This window comes from Sapajus apella, unplaced genomic scaffold (assembly GCF_009761245.1).
Source record: "Sapajus apella isolate SASKATOON/1434 unplaced genomic scaffold, GSC_monkey_1.0 scaffold6, whole genome shotgun sequence".
In the NCBI taxonomy this organism is placed as follows: domain Eukaryota; kingdom Metazoa; phylum Chordata; class Mammalia; order Primates; family Cebidae; genus Sapajus; species Sapajus apella.
In genome coordinates this window covers 24,124,603-24,139,488 of record NW_022436946.1, presented here as the reverse complement: position 1 = coordinate 24,139,488, position 14,886 = coordinate 24,124,603, and the positions used below count along the sequence as shown (strand labels likewise).

Here is a 14,886-nt window from a genome sequence, read left to right as displayed (position 1 = left end):
TACTTTAAATCATGCTTCTTCATTACAAGAGTTATCTTTAGATAGATAGGTAAGAAAAATAGCAAACACATTTGCAGGACTGCCACTGTTTGGCAGTGTTTCTCTAAGCCCACCTACCTTAGCCCTCTAGAAAGTCACTTGGGAGAAATCCTGTTGCCTGAACCCAGAAATCCGGCTGCCTCCAACAGGTTCAGTGGAGCACACAAATGGCAGAGCGAGTGAAGTGATCCCTCTCTTCTTCCTTTAAGAGAGAAAGGGATCTCTGCTTCTCTTATCTGCCCCAAAGTCTCATCATACAAAAGTTGTTTATATTCCAGAAAAAGTTGAATGACAAATCCAAACTATCCCACAATGGCCTCTGCCCTTCAACAGAGAAAGGCCAGTTTTCATATTTAATAGAGGCCATAAAATCAATGTAGTATTACATTTTTTCATTAACTCAGCATTTACCAACTAACTTCCGCTAGCCAAGAACATTGAAAAGTGTTAGGGATACCATTTTTTTTTTAAAACTTTATTATAATAAAGCATATTATTCTAGTAATACCTTTGATTGATGGCCACATTCTAGACTTTAAGAACCACTCGGGATTATCTCCTTTAATTACTATATCCACTCTATAAAGTTGGTACTGTTACCACTCTTTATGGATAAAGCATATCCTTTACGGATAAAGCAACTGAGGTTAAGTAGTTTACCCAAGGTCAGCACTTGGTGGAGCTGTAGTCTGAACCCAGAGCCTGAATTCTTAAAGATAACCATGTTAAGAAGTGCACTTTCTATTGAGGTTCCCATATTATTTCATGTATTATATCTTATCTTCCAATTAAAATTTGACCTTCTATGTAGGGCAGCACCGTTCAAAAGAAATTTCTGCAATAATGAAAATGTTCTAGTCTGTGCTGCTCAAAAGCACAGTCTAGCCATAATTTAAAATTTAAATGGCTACATGTAGCTAAAGCATACAGTACCAGGCAACACATATAAGGATTTCATTTCTTCTGATTTCTCAATAAAGGCAAGACTTAGGCAAATCAGTAAATGCTCAGTTAATGAAAACGACAAGAATCTCTAGGAAGAGTTTATACTCCCTTAGCTAGGGAGCAGAAATCTTTATTATATCAGGACTTTCAGTGTAATAAAGTGTTGTAAGAAGCATATGATACAGCATGCAGTCCTAGAGGAGTTCATGAAGATAGTAAAGGGGATTCTTGAATTCCTTGCAATATCTTTGGAAGACTGACATTTTATAATCGATGGTCACAACTTTTAAAATACATAGTTATAGCTCTTTGTCTAATAAAAAAAATCACTGCTTAATTTATTGACAAAACATAAAGTCCATAGAGAGAAAAACAAAAGGGGCCTCTTGGTAGTAAAGGGTGGGAAACCTGTAAGTCAATGGACATTTCCTTCAGAAACTACATTCAAAACTTAATTTTGCTAAAGAGTAAGCAACTGCCAAGTTATCCTCCTAAGTGACTTGATCCTGTTACTTATACCACACATATGTACATATACATTCCTATAATCAAGTAATTCTAAATTTGGGGGGGAATATCATAAATAATAATCATCTTTTGAAAATAAACCAGAGCATGTCAGGAAGCAGCCAAGTCACGTGCCTCTGTGTGCTTCCTGGACAAGCGCAGTGCAGCTCCCACAGGACCTCACACCCAATCTTCAATTTGCTTAATAGAACTATCTCGAAAAATCTTAGCTATTTAGTCACAATTTGTCCTTGCCATGGAACATGTTTTTCTTTTGCCTTTTTAATAACCTTAGATTTCAAAATCATAAAAGCACACATCAAAGAATTGTGAGAACAGCTCAGCTTCTCGGGAGATCGCAAATCATGTTTTGATACAATGCAAACAGCTGTTTATATTTAAGGCACCTAATTTACCCTTACTAAATAATTTACAAATAACACAATAGCTACAGAAAACAACAACAAACAAAAATAAACAGAAAAATTCCAACATCTTCACATTCAAATCCCAAAAATACAAACCTGACATCTAAATTAATACGTGTTTGGTGCAAAATTGGGCAATTATTTCACATTTGCAAGATAGTATAACATGACCACCTGCTACTGAAATGCCAAAATCACCACTGTTGATGCTTTGCTCCACCTTGCAGAGAGGTTATTAAAGTTTAAGCAGCGTCAACAACCCAGAGGAGTCCGCTATCTAGTGTATCTGCGTGGAAGGCCTGTGACAGACTGTTATCAGATTAGCTGCAGGCTCTTCCTTGAGATGTTTTTCTGAGTATAAGAGTGAATGAACTCCTCGGCCAGATCCTCCTAGTCATCTTGCAGTGCTGATCATGGGACCGCAGAGGGAAAAGTACCCAATTGGGGATGGGCAGCTCACAGGCACAGGCCCCGCAGCTGATGCAAACCTTCCCCTCCAAGGTTCTCCCGGGTCTCTGCCAAGAGTCGGCTGGAGGGCCCAACTGCTATGCACTTATTGCTGTAATGACTGCAATTTGGCAGCATCCAGGATGCTGTACGGGAAAGGGAGGGGGAGGAGATGGTAGGCCCCTCTGCTAACGCCGGAAGGGACAGAAGGATGAATTTATTGTGGCCAGCGGTCCCGAGCTGGACGGAAAGTCAAAGGACTTTAAAGCTCGGGGAGACGCTCCAACTCCTGCTCTGCTCTCAAAACCTTACTTCCCACGAAGAGTAGGGACCAAGGCGGGCCAGCTGTAGGGGGGATGCGGCCAGGGGTGAGGTAAGAGGACCCTTCTAGGTGCTGCTGACAGGCCGCGGTTCGCCGGGGCAGCAAAGCGCCGGAGCTCGGGAGGCGCCACAAAGGGCCGAGGCCTGCGGAGGCCGCGCGCGCAGCTCTCCGTGGCGGAGCCGCAGGGCTCGCGGCAGCAGAGCCTGCAGCAGCCGCTGGTAGCCGGGGTGCCCAGCTACCCAGCCTCCCAGCTCGGAGGTCGCGGGGGGCGGGGAGGATGCCGGAACTGCAGCCCGAATCTCGGAGCCCGGACGCCAAGCTTCCTGGCCCCCGCAACCCCGGAGGGGCGCAGCGCGCTGCGGGCCGGGCGGAGCTAGAGGCGGGCGTCTGCACGGCGTCGCGCCGCCCGCCGCTCCCCGCCTTCGGCCGGGCCCGGGAGCCCTTGGCGGCCGCTGCCCTGACGGTGGGCGCAGCTGCGGGGGTGGCGAGGCGTCGCGCGTGGGGAGAGGCCTAAGACATCCGACGGCGGCGGCTGCGCCCACCCGATTGGGACTCCAGGCCCCGCGAGCGCGCGCCTCGCCGCTCCCGCCTCCTCCCCTGGCTCCTCCTCGGCGTACGGTCCTCCCCCGACCCCTCCTTCCACCCGCCGAGAGGATGCGCTCCCCGGCGCCCAGCAGCGGAGGCCACCGCTCCCAGAAATGCACGCGCCCGAGCCGCATTTCCCGGACCCCAGGAGCCGGCGCCCCCGCCCTGTAGGTAGGTGGTGAGGCGGGGCCCAGCCCTCGCCGTCGCCCGCTGCTGATGCTGCTGCCCCGGAGAGGCCGCGAGCAGGGGCCAGGACTGGCCAAACTTGCCTCCCGCTGGGGCTTGGTGGAGCGCTCGGAGGTGTGCTAATGGCGCTGGGCGCAGCCCCCTGTGAACCTGAAAACCTCTGCGTGAGCTTGGGAGGCCGAGCGGGGGCGAAGGAGAGCTTGACCCTTCCCCGCCCACTCCCCGGGGGCCTGCGGGGGTGCGCGCCGGCGCGGGGGTGGGGAGGACAGGTTGGCGTGGGGCTTATTTGGGGAGAAGACCGTTGGATTTTTAGCAGCTCAGGTGGAAATGTGTCACTGTGTTTTTCCGGCTGGATTAGCAGATGCGTTCTTCCCGTCTTTCTAGCCAAACCGTGTAGAACGGCAAAGGGTTATATTAGCGGCATGTAGAAGTCGCTGTGGATTTTTGTGTGTGTTTCAGAGCTAGCTGGTTGGTATGTAAAATCGGTGGTGTAAACCCTTACCGTCAACACGTTAGAGCCAGTTTAGAAAAGGTCCTTCTAGAAGTCAGATTATTCGGGAGATCGATGAAGCTGGGACATTGTTGTACTGCTTATTTAAGAGCCTCCTGCTTACGTGAAGGGATGTGTTTTAAGAGTGGCAACTTTGATACAGGTGTCGGGAGTGGAGATTCTGCGGGAAGGATGTACGGGATCAGCCAGCAGAGGCAGCCTTGTGCTCAGCCTAACTTCCTACTTGGTGATATGCTCTGTATTTCTTAGAAACTGGTTAGGTATGAATGCTTGCTTTTTTTTCCCCTTTAGGTGTAAAGTTCATACATCAGAGCTTTTGGCAAGATTCTCTCTTCCCAGGCTGTCATTTTTTATTTTATATTCAGCAATAAGGTTTAAAGTTTTGAAAAATGCATCACTGTAAGCTCCAATTTTATAGTCACTCTAGGTATAGAGATTTGGAGAAGTGACTCAGTATAATCTCGAAGAGGACAGAATCTTGCATCTGCTTTTTTTTTTTTTTTTAATCCCGTAATCTTCATCTTACGCTTAATAAGTGCTCATTTGTTATTTGTTGAATGAATGAACTGTTTCAAGCTTTCATATAAAAACCACAATTTAGAGTCACTATGTATTTGTTCTCTGGATGGTGATATTTAATTAGATTTCAAAAATTGTTTCTTTGTATAAATAGGCAAACTCAGTTATTTTAACATTTATATTTGAATTCTGACATTTTTAGGACCATATGCTATCTTTCTGTAATGTGTCATTAAGGTTATGAGGTAATTCTCCCCAACTCTTAAGTTCATTTCATGTCTAAGCTTGCAAAATTTCCAGTCTCATTGGTAATCATGCCTACTTCAACTATGGTCTCAAACACAATATAAAAAGTAAAAGTCGTGTTTTAAAGAAAATTCTAAGCTATCCCAGAGGAAACAATGATTAGGTTAATAAGTGATGTATTAACTTGTTTTAGAGTTGAGGTTTTCCGGTTTGATCTAATTATAATGTCTTTTATTACAGGCAAAAGTAGAAATAAAACATTTAGAAGGGTCTGTGATTCTTAAATGATTCAAAATATATGATATAGGTACAAAATTTAAACTGTTTTTTTCCGCAGTATGTAAACATAGCAGTTTCCAAATTTGACAGCCAGGGGATTATGAAATGACGGTTTGGAAGATACAGTGTTTTTCTGCTTTAAAATGTTATATTATTTTGAAAAAAAATCAAGGTTAACTACATCACACTTTATTTGCTTTATTTTTGCACTATGATATTTTCTGTTTTGATTTTTTTTCTCCATCACATACATTTCATGAGTCAATGTGAACTTCTTTTCGATCTCTGCTTAACAATATTATCTGGGAGAGCTCCCAGATTTTCTTTCTGCTATTTTAATGCATCTTTACCATCTTCACTTCATATTACCCAAATGACTTATTTTTACACAATATGGTAGGCCATACTTTATTACTAGCTTCTCCAGCCTACTTATGTTGCTGGATAAGGAAATAACATTTTTCCTATAAAAGGTAATAAGACTGCAGGAACCAACAGTGGGAGGGAACTTATGAAAAAAATTAATTTGTTATGATTTATTAAAACAAAGCCAAAATTCCCTCCTGCAATAAAGATAATTACATTTTACACTTCTTAAATTTGTAACCCAGGGTATTGAGCAATTAATTTACCTGGCTCTTCCCTGAGCACTTTAAGCTTTTCAAAAAAGCCTTCCCCTTTGGTTACAGTAAGCTCTCTTTACCTCGTTACTTGTAAGCACTTACTTGTTCATTTTACAAGTAGAAGTTGAGCCTTTAACTGCTCCATTTAACTGCTATTACTTTAGGCCTTGGAATCACAGTCAAATAAGAGCTCTAATCTCAGAATTGAAGAGGTATTTTTCTCTTGTATGTGTCAGGCATCCAAATGCGCAGTGCCTTTGGGATTGGATGATTCACTTTTGGGTCCTACCTCCTGATCCCCCAGCACTCCGCCTCCTCAAGCACCACCAGAATTCAATCCAAGACCTGGATATCCTCTATCTTCCTAAAGGCTGTATTTTAGAATCCTCTATTCCTTTCTTGCTAAATGCCATTTATGATTGTATTTTAAATCCCAGGCCATAATTTTTTGTTTCTTTCAATTCAACAGGATCTACTCAATTCACATGTGCTAGAATCAAAATTGTTGGCTGCAGGAAATAATATATAGAAGTAAATTTGTATGACCTTGAATTTCAGACATAGGGAGTACATGAAGAGTAATTGCTGTGTACTGGTCTCCCCTCAACAGTGATACAAAATGCATTTGTTTCTGCACATGCCAGAGAATATGAATTTTCTGTTGCTAAATTTGATCAGAAGCTTAATTGACAGAAATGATGTTTATGGGGGCTTGGCTGAACAAAGGCCATGTTGTCAACCTATTCCCTTCTAATACTAGCTGTTAGACCAGGAGCCTAGAAAACCGTCAGAAGCTGTACTTTGGTACCTTGTTTTGCATCCTTAACACCCCCCAGTATGCTCACACTGAAGGATTTTATTAATATAGCCAGAGGAAACTTGCTATTATGTTACCTTCCAAATGTGTTTATGATCATGGTTCATTCTATGGTTCCTGTTGGAAGACTCTTGCAAGAAATTCCATTTAACTTTAAATGCCAGCGAAAAGCTTTACTTGCCCTGAACAATTTGTATGTCTGTGTGTGTGTGTGTGTGTGTGTGTGTGTGTGTGTGTGTGTGGTGTCTTCATCATGCAAATGAGAATCAAATCATTGATTATATTTCCCTTTCTAGGTTGGCAACTAGGAAATGAACAGTCAATTTGCAACTCAATTTTAATAATCATATAAAAATTTATGACCTAATATCAATATTCTATCATTCCCTTTGGTTTCGAGCTTCTGTTCTGTCTTGTTTTTCTTGATTCTGATGTTTATCTAATTATGTTTTTGCATTTAATTGAATTATATTCAAGATGACTCATATCCTTTGTGGAACAAGGCAGATTATAAAACATAAAACCAAATAAATGAAAACATTGCACAGTTGATCTCTGGACACAGTATGTTTTTGATGAACAAGTTTAATTGGTTACATTAAATGTTTTGAACAAAAATTGCAAATTTAGTACATTTGAGCTTTGATAGCCAAATGGAAAACAATGTTACATAGTTTTACAAAACTTTTTTTAAAATTCTTACATTTATATTCACTCATTACTAATCTGAAGTTAATAAAGCTATTCAGTTTAAGTCAATTATATTTGGAGTACCTTAAATGTCGTATAGGTTGAAGAGGAGTTTCAATAGAATAAAGTCATTTTTAGCCAAAGATCTAGCCTAACTTAGCATAACATTCACCAGAGTGAATCAACAATCTGACCTTCACATTAGTGATTCATGTGATTTATCCTTGTTTTAATAAATCACGGTCTTCTCTGAGCCTCATTTATTTACCATGAAATTTAAAAGAGCTCCCTGAGTTAATTCTTAATACTGATGTTTTGACAACTAATTGTTAAGTTGGTTGAATTTACCCAGGTAACTCATTATTTACATCTACATGGTAAGTTAAGCTTGTTACATTTATCATTATGGTAAGCAGAAAGATTGGCCTTTCTCAAGAGTCAGTCATTGGTACAGTCTGGTAGCCATTGCCATATAAATCATCTGAATTCAAAAGTGCAACTTAAAACATAAGGGGGTTTTGGTGGACTTGGGCAAGTTTGTACATAGAGGCATCTCATTCCAATAACCTTCATGTCTTTTTTTAAAAATTATTTTTAGAATAGGTAGTATCCTCATGGTCTAAAAGGCATGAATGGCTCTAGAGTGAAAAGACTCCTTCTCATCCTCATTCCCAGTCACCCATTTCACTAATCTGCAGGTAACCAGTGTTAGTTGAGAATCTTCTAGTGACATTTTATGCATATATAAGCAAATATGAGCATGGAAGCTGCTCATTTTCTCTCCTAACCTGTCTCTGGTTCACTCTATTCCATTCCCACTGCCTCTGTTTGGCTCCTTAGATGCCATGGACTGTTGTCTGCATTCTGCCTTGCTCTGCTTTTCAGCCCTCCACATTCTAGCCGGCTGTCCTTCCAAACTCCCCCCCTTTAGGCCCTCTAAAAGATTTCCATCATACACGGGAAGGAATCTGCACATCTTACCCTGGTCTCTTGGACCCTGAGAGATTCATCCCCTGTCCCTGTCCCTCCTTGTCATGCGTTTCACCCACAGTTATTCTTAGCTAAGTCCCCTTGACCCATTTCATAGACCCATTAAAAAACCTGATGGAAAGTTCAAGTTGTCATCATGCGCTATAGACACCATTAGCCTACAGGTCCTTGTTTGTGGACCCCCAAGTGAAAAATTTGTATTTTAGTAATACAAAACAAATTGCCACTTTCTGCACATGGATAGAGTATGACTTTTCTTCTCTATGCTGTTCCCTCTGCATGGAACATGCTGTTCAATTTTCATGTGCAAGCCACACTAATTTCTGGTGTCATCTCTAGGGGCCTTTCTTAGTTGAGATTCTATAAACTCATGGAGCCTACCTCATGTAATTTAGTGTCCCAAGTAGGCTTCCATACTAGGAATAATTTTCCATACTAGGAACAATTTTCTGTATTAGCTATATTATAGCTGATAGCTGTATTTTGCTACTAGCAAAATTGATGTTCCAGTAAAAATGAACTATTATTTTAGATAGCATGTAAGATTGGTAAAACAAAACAACAAAAAAATCAATGTTGAAGCTGTTATTCATTCTTCTTCTCTCCCGACCCATCCCCCACCTCAGTATAAATCAGTTGTCCCTCAGTTTCTTCAGGGGATTGGTTCCAGGGGGTGGGTTCCAAAATCTAAGGATGCCCAGGTTCCTGATATCAAATGATACAGTATTTGCATATAATTTATGTACATTCTCCTGTATATTTAAACTCATCTTTAGATGACTTATAATACCCAAAGGCAATGTGAATACTAAGTAGATAGTTGTTATACTGCCCTGTTTAGGGAGTAATGACAAGGAAAAAAAAAAAGTCTGCACATGTTCAGTACACAACCATCCAACCATTCATTTTTTTATTTTTCTTTTTTTTGAAACAGAGTCCCTCTCTCCCAGACTGGAGTGCAGTGATGCAGTCTTGGCTCACTACAACCTTCGCTTCCAGGTTCAAGCGATTCTCCTGCATCAGCCTCCTGAGTAGCTGGGATTACAGGCATGCACCACCATGCCAAGCTAATTTTTGTATTTTTAGTAGAGATGGGATTTCACCATGTTGGCCAGGTTGGTCTCGATCTCCTGATCTCAAGTGATCTGATTGGTTGGTTGATTCCATGGATATAGAACCCATGGATGTGGAGGGCCAACTGTACATGTCCAAACCAATTTTTTTTAGCAGCCCTTGCTTGCTTTACTAATTCTCTCTCAAACATTGTCTTAACACTCATTAAAAATAGCTCTGGTATTTATTATGACACTCATCTGGGAGAGTGTCTTTTACGCCTCCTACTCTGGTTTTCTTCTGTAGTTGGTACATAAAGGGCGAAAGCCTCCACATAGGGTGTCACTGAAGTTTGGGGATCAGACAGGTAAAAAGGGTACTCTTAAGATGTTGAAAGGATTGAACATTGACTCTGATAAATGACATGAGCCATCTGGAGAGAGTGATCCAATCTAAGAAGTGACTCCTAAATATGTGAATGAAATATTTTTATTTCCAACCCAAGTAATCAGAGGATATCTTAAGTGCTTGGTTTTTACTGCAAAGTGCCTGGTATGAGGTAATTTGCTTTTGATGACTGATTAACAGAGGATTTAGAGAGCAAGAGTTTAATAGTGTTTGTTCAGCACCGTTCATGTGGGATTTCTGACCAGCGGGTTATTCTTATCACTAACCAGGTATGCCTTGTAGAATACAAATAATTTGTGAGATAAATCCATAGGCCTGAGATCCCTTAAGATCTTTCATTTTTCTTCTGTGACTCTGGCCTCGCTATGCAAACATTGAATTTATTGACTTGTTTCCCCAGGCATGCTGCTATCATGAAGTAAGAGTGCTCTGAGTAGCAGTGATAAATATTCTAGCCATTGGATAAGTGTCACCCCTGCAGTATGGGATAAATCTCAATTTCAGGCTATTCATCGGTCTGTTGGGAAGGTCTGCTCAGTTCTGTGGTTGCAGGTGTCTACAGCTGAGCCCTCACCCCTCATTTCTAGTGATTTCCTCCAGGGTACTGCCTGTCTATCGGGTCCCGCTGAAACAACTGGTTAGCAATACTCTTTGATATTTTGAATCACAGAGACTTCCAAAATAATTTCTATTTTCCATATCTTAACTCTTTGAAAACCTTTATAACGAGGAATAGGAATAGAATATTCACAAAACAGGAACTTAAGACGGCCAAGACATGAAAATAATATAGACTTCATCACATCAAAGAAATGTAGATTATTAGATTTTAAAAGTCAGTTACAATGCTGGCAGGAGCGAGGTTGTGTTGTAGCTCATGAAAGGTAGGATGCTGTACCTTAAATGGAGACTCCCTTTACATTTGTGATTCTCTTCTGAGTATATCCTAAGGAAAGAGTCAGACATGAAGCTACAGTTCAGTGATGAGCCCATGATCTGTGAGAGGCTACTGATATAGTAGAAAGGTTAAAACAGGAAAGCTAGAGCCAGTTATCTGGCTTGGAATCCTGTTCCACCAGTTACCACCTATGTGCAGTTAGGAAGTTAATTTCTCCACACTTTGATTTTTCTCATCTGTCACAGGAAGATAATAATAGTATCTACCTCCTACATTGTACAGAGAATTAGGTAAATTAATTTATGTAAAGTACTTGGAACCCTGCCTGACACAGAGTAAGCAACTGTATAAGTATTAGTTGTTATCAAGGGTGTTATTGTAAGAATTTGAGAAAAATCCAACAGTAGAGTCATTTTTTTAAGTAATGGTAAATGTATATGATAAGATACTTAGCCATTAAAATAATGATTTTGAACAATATTTAATGACATGGGTGATGTTTATAATAACTGAGTTAAATATAAACAGCATATGCAAAAAATTCTAATTTCATTTTAAGATGCATTTGCATAGAAAAGGAAAGTGACAAACTTACTTTTTTCTCCCTGATGGGATCATAGGAGATTTATATTTTCCTTTTTCACAGTTTTATTTGTTATCCATATGTATTACAATGATAATTACTGAACATTATTGCAATTAATGTATCATACAATTCTTATAATTTTGACTTTTTGAAAGCAAATGCATATTCATTTTGATATATTTTACTTTCTCTTCCTCCTTTTAAAGCTACTAATATTTCACTTCCTCAAAATCTTCACCCACACATCATCTGCTTGGTATTTTCTTGCATTTGCTCTCTTACTTTATGTATAGATCAGCCCCAAGTTTGTTTCTTCAAGAATAAGTAGACCAAGTAAAATGACTTAAGAGTGGTGGCTTTCTCCTGGAAGTTTAATCTGAAGAATGCAGCTCAGGTGATGATGGCACTGTGTCCTCTCTACATTTCCTGCGCTCAACCTTCTCGCCCAGTCTTCCCCTGTGTGAACTTGGCACTTCACTGGGGTCAGAATCCTCAGTAATCCCACACATACAGGAGACTAATTCCTGCCCTCCAGCCTTTGCTGTCCCTCCTAGCTGGAATTTCCCTCCACATTTCTTCCTTTAAAATCAGCCTTCCGCACCAGGTTTATATTTAATTCCATGAATACTTTGCAACCCATCTATTGTATGCTGACTTCAGTTCTTTTGGCACTTAAGCATTTGTACCACAAAAGAACTAAATATTGGCTTAGGTTATTGCTTAGTTGTTCTTTTCTTTTTTCTTTTAAGACAGAGTCTTGCTCTGTCACCCAGGATGGAATGCAGTGGCACAATCTCAGCTCACTGCAACCTTTGCCTCCCAGGTTCAAGCAATTCTCCTGCCTCAACCTTCAGAGTAGCTGGGACTATGGGCATGTGCCACCCTGCCCAGCTAATTTCTTTTGTATTTTTAGTAGAGACAGGGTTTTACCATGTTGGTCAGGCTGGTCTTGAACTCTTGACCTCAAATGATCTGCCCTCCTCAGCCTCCCAAAGTTCTGGGATTACAGGTGTGAACCATCACGCCTAGCCCGTTCTTACAGGAAGCTTTTAGAAGTTGGGTTTTATATTATTCAGTGACCTTTTACTTTCTGGCACAGCATTATCCACGTGCACGCAGAACACAGGAAAACGGTGTTGTTGTGTTGATGACAGTCTTAGAGATAATTTGTGAGTTGTCTGTTTTATCATCCCCTTTGCTCATCCTTCTATTTTCCTTGTTTTCAAGATCAGAATGTTATATCATTTGGGTTCTCAGTCTTATAGATTTTTGCCTGAAGGCCTGATAATAGATTTTCATTTGTAACATCTAAAAGTGGGTTAAATTGCAGAGAACACCACAGTTAGCAAATGCATTTATAATAGGGGGCTAATAGTATAATATACAGATTAATCCTAGTTGCAAAGACAATCCTATAAACTTTAAAATATTGTTTATTTGATCTAGACAATTTTATGAATCTGTCAGAAAATTATTAAATTTATAAATATGTTAGAATTGTATAGATCTTGCATTTCCTGGAAAGGATCAAATCCCAGGAAATGTTGTCACATATCTGCTCTCATAGTCTAGACTATGTTTCTAAAGTGAAGTTCATGCACTACATGAAGTTATAGAAAGAAATTGTTAGAATGTCTATATTATCTTTTCATGACTTCTATTTAAGCTGTATCCTTTTTAATTATTAGTACAGAAGACATGTTTTTATAAGTAAAAATAATTAGAGTTTTATGCTCAGATACTTTTACTGATGTAAAATAAAAGGCAAGATGTCACCATTTCATAACCATCATTTAGCCATTACAAGTCAAAAATCAACTTATTAAACGTAAATTCTGTGTCCAGCCTAAACTAAGAGTTGTGATATGTGGTGTGCATAACTCTGCATGGATAGACAGCATAAGACACATTCCTTGCCTTTAGAAAGTTTACAGTCTGATTGGAAGGAATTTGAGCATAAGGAACAATAATTAGAAAATGACACAAGGGACCAGTTGCAGTGGCTCACGCCTGTACTCTCAGCACTTTGGGAAGCCAAAGCAAGTAGATCAGTTGAGGTCAAGAGTTCAAGACCAGCCTGGCCAACATGCTGAAACCCTCTCTCTACTAAAAATAAAAAAAAAGCCTGTGGGGGCACGCACTTATAATCCCAGCTACTGGGAGGTTGAGAGAGTGAGGTAGGAGAATCGCTTGAACCTGGGAGGCAGAGGCTGCAGTGAGCTGAGATAGCACCACTGCACTCGCTTGGGTGACAGAGCGAGATGCCATCTCAAAAAAGAAATAAAATGACACAAGGTAGCATAAATGTGCACTGAGAAACTTAGCAGTATGAGTTTGTCAGTCTAAAATTGCTATAGAAGGTGTGATAGGAGTGTCATGATAGACGGTGATGCTGTATCCTCAGAATATTTCAAAACCTCTTGTAGGATAAAATAATTCTTTGATAATTAAGTCAGTTCTTAGTGCACCTATCCAAATAAGCTGTGCTTGCTTAAATTGTCTCCTGGGCCCAGATGTTACCTGGATGAATAGTAAGCTCACTAAGTTAGTATTTGAGCCCAGGAGACAGTTGGTAAACAATGTTTACCAATTTTCTTAATGGCATGCCTACATTTCCTTTAAATTGTAAGAGAATGTGACAGAATGGATATGTTGGGAAAGTAATTAAGTTTTTGGAGCAGTATTCTACTGGAACAGTGATAATGTATAAAGGTAATTTAAAATCAGCATATTAGCTTCTTAGGACTGCCATGAAAAAGTACCAGAAGCTGGGTGGCCTTAAAAATTTATTTTCTCACTTTCTGGAAGCTAGATGTTCAAAATCAAGGTGTCAGCAGGGCCATGTTCCCCCTGAAACCTGTAGAAAAATCCTTTCTTTTCTCATCCTAACTTGTGGTGGTTTGCTGGACCTTGGAGTTCCTTAGCTTGCAGCTGTATAGCTCCAAGTGTGGCTTGTGTCTACATGGCATTCTCCCTGTGTATCTCTGTCACTATGTGGCCATCTTCTTATAAATGATTCCAGTCATATTGGATTAGGGTACCACACACTCCAGTATGATTTCATCTTAGCTAACTGTATCTGCAGTGACCCTCTTTCCAAATAAGATCACATTCTGGAGTACTGAGGATTATAACTTCAACATATTTTTTTTGCAATGCTATAATTCAACCCATAACAGTAAGTAATATCAACTTATATAAATATATATAAATATACTAAGACAATGCACAATATCTTGTCAAATGATGCCTTCTCAGCTAAAACCCCATAGCCATGCAAATTGGTTGTGAGTAAATGTCAACTGGAAGAAAAGGAAGCCTCCTCTACTGTTTGTGTCAATTGTGGGCTTTGTTATCTCAGGCCCAATTTGCCTCTGGGCTATGGTATCTCAGGCCATGGTAGAGTTATTCATATAAATAATAACATGTACTATGTGGTTTTGATCTTCCTGGTAAAACTCCACTAAGTGATTTGTGGATCAGGATGGTTCTAAGGGTGTATTGGTTTTTTTGTTTTGATAATGTCATGTAATTGTCTCCAAACCACAGTGGCTTATATCCACAAATATGTATTTCACTTTCATGGATTTGCAGGTTGACTGTGGTTTAGCTGCTCCTGGTTGGGTTCTGCAGGCTGGCCTTGGCAAAGGCTAAGTCAGATGCCAAAGCTGAGGTACAGGTTTGGTTCTGTTCCACTTGTCTTCATCCTGGAACCCAAGCTGAAGAGGGAAAAGCAGCTACCTGTAGCATACAGGTAGGGAAACTAGCATACTGGGAGCGGAAACTTGCCAGGTCTCTTAGTGCTTC

The 14,886-nt window shown here is 40.4% G+C and overlaps 1 protein-coding gene across 6 annotated transcripts in view; it reads left to right on the top strand.

Annotated features, from left to right (window-relative positions):
* The first annotated feature begins 2,715 nt into the window (after positions 1–2,715).
* NCOA7 (nuclear receptor coactivator 7) overlaps positions 2,716–14,886 on the top strand; it is a 157,020-nt gene continuing 144,849 nt past the window's right edge. For 3 of the 6 annotated variants that reach the window (XM_032274862.1, XM_032274858.1, XM_032274864.1), the window contains exon 1: positions 3,321–3,444. The gene's annotated coding sequence lies outside the window, so the exon portion shown is untranslated. Of the gene's footprint in view, positions 2,740–3,320; positions 3,574–14,270; positions 14,834–14,886 lie in introns of those variants that run through there. The other 3 variants (XM_032274861.1, XM_032274859.1, XM_032274860.1) reach the window with 3 other exon arrangements.